The 8464-nt window shown below is 28.6% G+C and overlaps 1 protein-coding gene across 1 annotated transcript in view; it reads right to left on the bottom strand.

Moving 5' to 3' along the window:
- Window positions 1–8464, bottom strand: part of LOC106686552 (tyrosine-protein phosphatase non-receptor type 13) — a gene marked incomplete at its 5' end in the record, with an annotated part of 62215 nt that overhangs the window by 17042 nt on the left and 36709 nt on the right.

An 8464-nucleotide genomic window follows, 5' to 3' on the forward strand; every position in this document is an offset into this window, starting at 1 on the left:
CCCACTTTATAGGATTGAAAACATTAGTCAATATATCATATACATAAAATTATGATTTATTAATTAGAAAATTTATATATTTTTTTTTTTCTAGACTGTTAATAATATGTATTTTTGTTTATCTCGAGGATCAGTCAACAAGACAACTATATTGAGGTGACCTTTCGCAACTTTTTGAATATTCATGAAAAGAAAAAACAACAACAATTTTTTCTTTGTAGAATAACAGAATTTCTTGAAATAATTAACGGCTATAAACATTACTCACACTTGTCTATTACAGTTTGTTTACTGCATTACTATGATACCAATAACTTAAGGTTTGAGCCAGAAATGAATATGGGGAAAATGAAGGTATTCAAATTCAAATTTGATGCACCTAAAATCATACTTTAGGAATGAAAGAACAACTTCAAGAGAAATCTAAAAGATATAATCAGTATAGGAAAAATATAAGAATTGGACTATCAACAAATAATTGAATGTACAAATTTAAATTCATGTTCCAACCTGATTAACACATTACATAATTAACAACACTAAATATAAATAGACAAAATATAAAACAGAAATGACAGACTGACTACCTGCTAGAAAGAACGGTCACTTTTTGGAAAAACCAAAGCGAACGCGCATTTACTCTTCTCCATTTCACCCCTCTTCATTCTGGCCCAAACCTAGAGTTAGTTGTATGCATATTAGCAATATAGAACATAGTGTAACAAACAATTTTAAGTAATGTTTGTAGTTATTAATCATAAATTATACTGGGTACTTTGTAGTTTTTTAAACAATTAGTTGAAGACATTATCTGTTTAAAAGAACTATTTTTCCATTGGTCATTTATTATTGACACATTTTATTCTTTTTATCTATTTCTTTTATTGAATAATTTATAATGAAATTCATACTTCTATGATAAATCTTAAAAGTATTCAAACAACAATTAGAAATCTGTTACAATTAATTTATTCCTTGATGATTGATTATATAACAAATGAATTATTTATATATAATATAAATCATGTAAATAAAATTTGTATAGGGAATAGTTAAAAATTATCTTTAAAATTAATATATATATCCCTCCCCCCCAAAAAAAAAAAATTAATTAAATCAATATTTCAAAAATAAATATATTCCTATTTGTATTTTGAAAATTTTCAAAACCACTTTTCAAGATTTATTTGAAGAAGAGAACTTTATAATGTAATATTCATTATTCGCTGACTGAATTTATTCATTTTTCCTGGTTAAAAAAACCTTAGAGTAAATAGAAACATTATAATAATTATAATTTGTGCAACTAGATCTGTTCTGATAAATTGCTAATAAATCTTTTATACAGAGTACAATTCTTGTGATAAACAAAGATCTTGACTAGACAAGAGGACATTTAAATAATGGATCCAATTCACTTAAAGGAGATGGAAACAGTTAGCCCGTAGAGGTACCTGTTTAATGGTAGCAGGTGGCCTTCAGCTGATATATACCTGAATAGTAATTAAGTAATTGGCCATTAGCATAAATTTACAATTCAGATAGAGAATGTACCGAGCGTGAAGACAGGTGGATAAGTCCACCACCACTGGTGGATTAAGTCAGTGAATGCTGTCAAAGCTGCGACTGTATCAGGTGATTTATTTTCAGGTGTCACCACTTAAACCAATATCAATGAAAGGCAACGATCTGATTGCTCCAAAGGATCTGTGAATCACTGATCCATTTTTTGACATATATGTCACAAAAAGCATATACATAGCTTATTGTATTTAAATAGAATAAATAATATATATTATAAAATTACATATGATCTAATTTAATATATGATGTATGATTTATTATATCATATCTCATAATTAATAATGTAGTATAACCTAATAGATTAAATAATATATATGGCTTAGGTTTGATCAGTTCCGACACATTTAAATTATGTAGAACAGAAGTGGAAAATAAGTATCATAACATCAAGCAATTTTACTTATTTCATTTACTTTATGGAATTAACCAATGATTATTAAATTTAAATATTCAAAGAATGATTTTATATCTGACGCAAATTAAAACAATTTGTTTAATCCCCAAATTTTAACATAAACATAAATTGTTCAATTTAATAATAAAATGAGTATCATTATTGATGAGTATTATCTAATTGATTTGCTTTTTATTTATTTGTTATAATAATTGGACATAAGCCGGGACATAATAGCACAGTTTACACTGAATGCAACAAATAACTGATAAAAAGGTACAGTGAAACTGAAATAAACTAAAAAAATAAATATATATATAAAAAGTAACATGATGTTAAAGACAATTTAACACGTGCAAAAATTAAGTAACTAACTTAATTTAAAACATAAACGACCTCAAAAGCCTAAAAATAATTTTAATATACATGAAAGTAATTTTACTTAAAGTATACATAAAAACTCAATTCAAGAAAAATAAATAAGGTATAAATTTTAAAAAAAAATTTTAAAACACTTATTAACATAAGGAACATAAAAAAATAAATTTACAAAATTTTTCTACAGAAAGAATAACCGCACAATAATTACAAATAACTTATAATTTTTACTTTTTATTTAAAAGTATATTATGTATTGAAATTATATAAAAATGTACTACAATCAACAACAATTAATATATTAATTCAATTAATAGTAGAATAACTGGAATAATTATTTTGAGTAAAAGGGACATTAAATGTCTTTGAATGCCTCATATATGAGCATTTTATTTTATTTTATTATCCTACTTTTATTTATTTGGTTATTGTTTACATTATTTTATAAGCTCAGTGCCTAAGCAAAGGGTTAGTTGATCATCAGAAAGAACAGAAATATTTAAAAAACAGAAACACTATCATCTATTAAAAATAGGTATAGCAGAATTAACTTAAATATGACAATGCGAGTAAATTAAAAACGATTTTCGGAGATTTTTAAATGGTTCTGGTTTTAGATGAACTTTAGTTTCATAGTTTGGACCTGATTGATTTTAAAGCATAATGATAACTAAATCGGTGAACCAGTTGAGCAGTGCATCTCTGAGCGTATCGTCTTCACCCAAAATTCAATTAGACCATATAATAGTCAAAGTATCAAAGAATTTTATGTACTGAGCAGGAGTAGTGGCGTGCCTAAAATATTTGGGGCCAAGTCAGTTTTATTTTGGAGACTACCTCGAATCGAGAAAAAATATAAGAAAACGATCACCAATTTTCAAGTTAAAAACATCAATGTTTCAACTAATTTTTTAAAAAATATTTGTAGTTCGTTTGCTACAAAGCTATTTTAATAAAAAATAAATAAATAAAGGACTTTTGTAGTGAGGCCCCTTCAGTAAGAGGGACCAAGGACGGCCTCACCTGTGTGGGGACCGTAGCGAATAATAAGGCGCGGCTGATGGGGTGCCAACTTTCACGTGGTATAACTTCCTAGTCAAGATCTCTTGCCACCTGTTTTGTTTTGATTATTAAGTTTTGTTTGGATTAGTGGACTCGTATAAAGCTAATGCTATTTTTGTGGTTTTAGAAAAGATGGGCTTCGGCCATATTGGTGGAGCTGAGATAAACTTTTACCGAAAAAATAAGAAAATCTAAAGACCAAGTAAGGCGGAAATTATGAACAAAATTTTTATTATTTTTCTATTGCTATGAAAAATCGTATTTTAGGTTTTCTCGAGGCGGCTACAACCAATATAAATTTTACATTACTAAGAATACAACGGTTTAACAAAAGATAATGTAGCCGGCAAGCAATCAGAAAACACTGGGTGGTCTCCGCAGACTCATCAATTTTTACTGGTAATTAATTATACGTAGTTTTCATTAAAGGAATCAGAAATTAGCGTGAAATAACTGTATTTTCTTTTCCTGGCTCTTGTACTAGTCCCGATATTGAGGAAAGGGAGAGGTTCCCGTTAAAAGCGCATTTTAAAGCACTTTTTAACATACATTTACCTGTTTAAATCATTCAATTAACACACAGATATTAGAAAAGGTAAACAATAAAACAGATTAACAATAAGGCCTTAGAAGTAATGTTTTGTTGTATCCTCCTGCAGCCCACCCACGAGGCACTCACGGACCACCAGTTGGAAACCACTGGTCTAATGATAAACTAAATTCTCTGCTTTGGCAACAACTCCAAAATATGTTTCTTATCATAACTATTGTTTATAATAATATTAAAAAAATAAGTATTTTCTAAACAACACCAGATCTACTATAGTATTTTAAAAAACATTTTTTTGAACCATTTCGCCTTCCTAACAGCCTTTACTTTATACTCTCCAATTTTTCAGGTTCTGTCGGCAAAACTAAATTTCACTGATAATTAAAAAAAAATTTAAAATAATTTTATAATTTAAAAAAACTATAATAGAATAAATGACTAGTTTTGGATATTGTTAGGAGATAAGAATAATACTATAAAACAAATATGAATTATTATTATTTATATATTTTTTTTCTTTTGAGGAGATAAACAATTAGTTAATACAAGGACCAAATGCGGTTTGCATAAACTTCAAATAAGTATATATTATTGAAGTGAAACTTCTTTACCGAGGTTCTATAACTGAAAAAAATATAATGGAGTAAATTGATTTCGTGACGTGTGGATGAAACGGAAGGGATGGAGAGGGAGGCAACGCTAGGGAATTCAAAACAGGAAAATTGTATATTGTAATGCTAGAGTAGGAGGTTACAGTAGCTTAACAATCCCGGCAGAGCTGGCCCGATGGAGTGAGCTCCTGTCACTCATAGTCTCCTATTACAATATAAAAATTTTTCCTGCTAGAATTGACTTCGGAAATTACTGTTCTATTCTGATCATTGTTTTTATTTATTTATTACTAGATTGGCACTGGTTGGCATTACATGGTTTTGGTAACAGTTTGATAGTTTTTTTTTTACAATTGATAATGGGGAGGGGAGGTATTGTCTCGTGCAAAAGACACCCCTAACTATTTGCAATGTCATAACCATAAACTATTATAATTAAAAATAATAAAGATCAATTAAATAAAACAAATAATAATAAACACAAACAAATTTATAGTTGTATTGAAAAAATAATAAGAGAAAAAGAAAAAAATATATAGCAATTCCTCGAAAAACAAACACTCTTAAAACGTCTTAATTCTTTTAATTCTGATCTAAATAACATTTTTTCGGACCTAACATTGTCTATTTTCAAATTTATTTGTTAGTATGAGGCTACTCGTTTAATTGTCAATAAATTAAATTTCCTCCATCAAATTATATATTATCCTCATCATAATTCACTCTATTAAACGAGTAGTCTAATACTAGAGACTACATTTGATAATGGGCAATATGAGGTCCGAAACGTAGTCCGATTCGCGAATAAAACGTATATAAAGTTTCAGTGTCTGTTTTCCTTAAAATTGGTTCATAGAAGAATATTCCTTAGCAAACAGTGCATACAATTATTTTTGAAATTAATCTATTTCGATTACAAAAAAGCTTTTGATTCTCATGATCAGTTATCTCACCAATCCCCACAATCATACCTCATCCGATAGCGTTCAAAACTGGTTTAATTCCTCGTCCTTCCACTCTCAGTCAGTTGTCGTTCATTGTAAACTTTCATTTTTGCCTTTCCCTCTAATGAGTGGTTTTCTCTAAGAGTCCACTCGGTAAATCTCCTTTGCTGTTTAAATTAGTAATCTATCCAACTCTATTCAACATTTCCATTAGAACACTATAATTGTGATTTCCAAATAAATTCCATCATCATGGTCTGATGGAGGTATCCGACAAACTGAGAAATGGTACCATACCTATCAACATCTGACCTATTTCTGTACCTATCCAACTAAACATTCATATTAAAAAAATTGCAATAATATTTTTATTTTTTTAATTGGTGAATTCACAACTGCCAGCACTCTGTTGGTGACGACTGGCGAATGAGATTACAAGACCAGGTCATGACAGTCTTGAGGGAGAGAGTCCCCTATTTTCTATTTGAATGTAACTAGTTGATTGTCTGTTTCTGCTGGGTGCTTATGAATTCAAATAGCAACGCCGGCTAGACTCCAAGTGCTTTCTTATGTTTATTTGTGTATTACTATAGCACAATCTGCTCATGAATATAGATTATTTTTTATTTTATATTCTCACCTCATTGCCTAAAACAGTGGTTCGAAGTCCGGTAAAGTCAGCGGACCACCAAAGTAGAAATTGAAAACTTGTACGAGCAACCTCTATTTCCAATTTTGTGCTAAGGGAGAAAGAGGATACCCCTGGAAAATTAGGTTTCTTAGAATTTCACTCTAAGGCCTGTTAAAATTTTCCAATCAATACTCAAACAACAGGAAAGGTAGACAGATTTAATAATAAGTTCTTACAAAGGCTTCACAGTAGAGCTAAGTACATTTCCAAATTGCATTATGAAAGATACAATTAAAGATTTTCTCTTTTACAAAACTACAATTTGTCAATTAATTTTTGTGACTTAACAGATTTAAAACATTTCTATAAATACGTTATACTTAACTCTTATACCTAATTCCTACCTTCAATCGTAGTTCTAATACCCTTCCAACCTTCAAATCCCATATCTTCGACCACCTTCTATCCACCCAATGCCGGAAGAATAACAATAAAAAGTTTCAAATAAGGTTTATATATTTTCTGTATTTAATGTTTCAGATTTTTTTATACTTCTAAATATGTATATTAGCAGAAATTGTACCTTTTCATTTATTATTTTCAGTTTAGTTGTATTTGACTTTTTATAATTTTTTTTTTTTTTTTATTTCATCTTCTTCATGGTATCATTTCATCATATGATATGACATATGGTTTTATTTAATTTGTTCTAATCTTATTTTATACATTCTGTAAATGGTTTCCTGTTCATTTCTATCTTTTCAAATTCATTTTTTCATTATATTTTATTTTGTATTTTACTTTAAGGCTTTAAAGCCTAATTCTGAATATTATAATATTATTCCTAATTATATAATATTATTCTAAAGGGATCCCAGAATAAATAAAAAATATTATCATTATGAAATCTGTTCAGTAAATAAATTAATTGAAAAGTTGTAATTTTTTTTTAATTCATAACATTTTTTCAGCTCATTCAACAGGATTAATTCTATGCACGGAAATTTAAAGAGCTTTAAGGAGAAAACATAAAACTGGTTTCATTAAAATCGCCAGCACCGTTTTGGTGTTAGGTCATGAAGAAAAATACTTTTTTCAAATCGGCCGTAGGATACCTGATTAAAAAGCGACCGGTTTTTTTTTGTCTTGAAGAAAAGTAACGGTCAGAGGTTTTTTAAATGACTTTCACTTACTTACGTATATGATATATATCGAGTTGTAAAATAAGTTTGTAGCATTTTTTACTGGTGATTTCAATAAAAAAAAAAGATTCTTGTAAATATTTTTGATAAATTATATGACCCATTTTGATCTATTACATGTGGCCATTTTCAGGTAATTTTTTAATTCCGTCCTCCCAGAACTTTTGTTGTACATAATGATAACTCTTGAAACAATCTTACAAACATAATCCAACATGAAACCAACATCAAATTTTATTTTTACACACTTCTTGGATAATTTTTGTTTTATACCAGTCTTGTTCTAACGGCTGCTACTTCCATACTGACTGATAATTGCAATTCAAGATCAATGGACTTTTGGGCTCGAAAATGCATTCCGCACTTGTGTGCAATTTGTCTCGAATGGGTTAAAGAATTTATAAATAACTATAAGAGAAAATGGTAAAAATATAGACTTCCGATTCGGACAGGATAACTCCATACGTACGATCTTACTCGACACCATTACGTACCTTAATATGTATTAAGATGTTTCTTTAGTTAAACTGTTGTATTTTGGGCAGGGACAAAACTTACACTTGTTATTTCCACTTCGAAAAACACTAAATACAAATTTATTTTTAGCAACAGAAAAATAAAAATATTTTATTGTTTATAATTTTCGAATTCCCTGTTATTCAGATTTTTTTGATGTTTTTTGAAAATTACAAAAATAGCGATAACTTTATTAATTTTACTAATTTATACATAACATAGGGACGTACGTATGGTAGTAGGTAAAAGTTGTGATGCGCGCGCCAAATCAGGTTTTTCGATATTTGAATTCTACTCTTATGTACCTTAATACTAAATAAATAAATTTGAAATTTTGAAGCAATCTTAGTCAAATTTTCTTTCATTAAATAATAACAAAGGTTTGATATGAATGAAAAATAACAACAAAAACGTTAAACTGTATATATATATTAAAATACTGGGTGCTTATGAATTCAAATAGCAACGCCGGCTAGACTCCAAGTGCTTTCTTATGTGTATTTTCTAAACAACACCAGATCTACTATAGTATTTTAAAAAACATTTTTTTGAACCATTTCGCCTTCCTAACAGCCTTTACTTTATACTCTCC

This window comes from Halyomorpha halys, unplaced genomic scaffold (assembly GCF_000696795.3).
Source record: "Halyomorpha halys isolate HHAL.00 unplaced genomic scaffold, Hhal_1.1 Scaffold836.1, whole genome shotgun sequence".
Taxonomy (NCBI): Eukaryota; Metazoa; Arthropoda; class Insecta; order Hemiptera; family Pentatomidae; genus Halyomorpha; species Halyomorpha halys.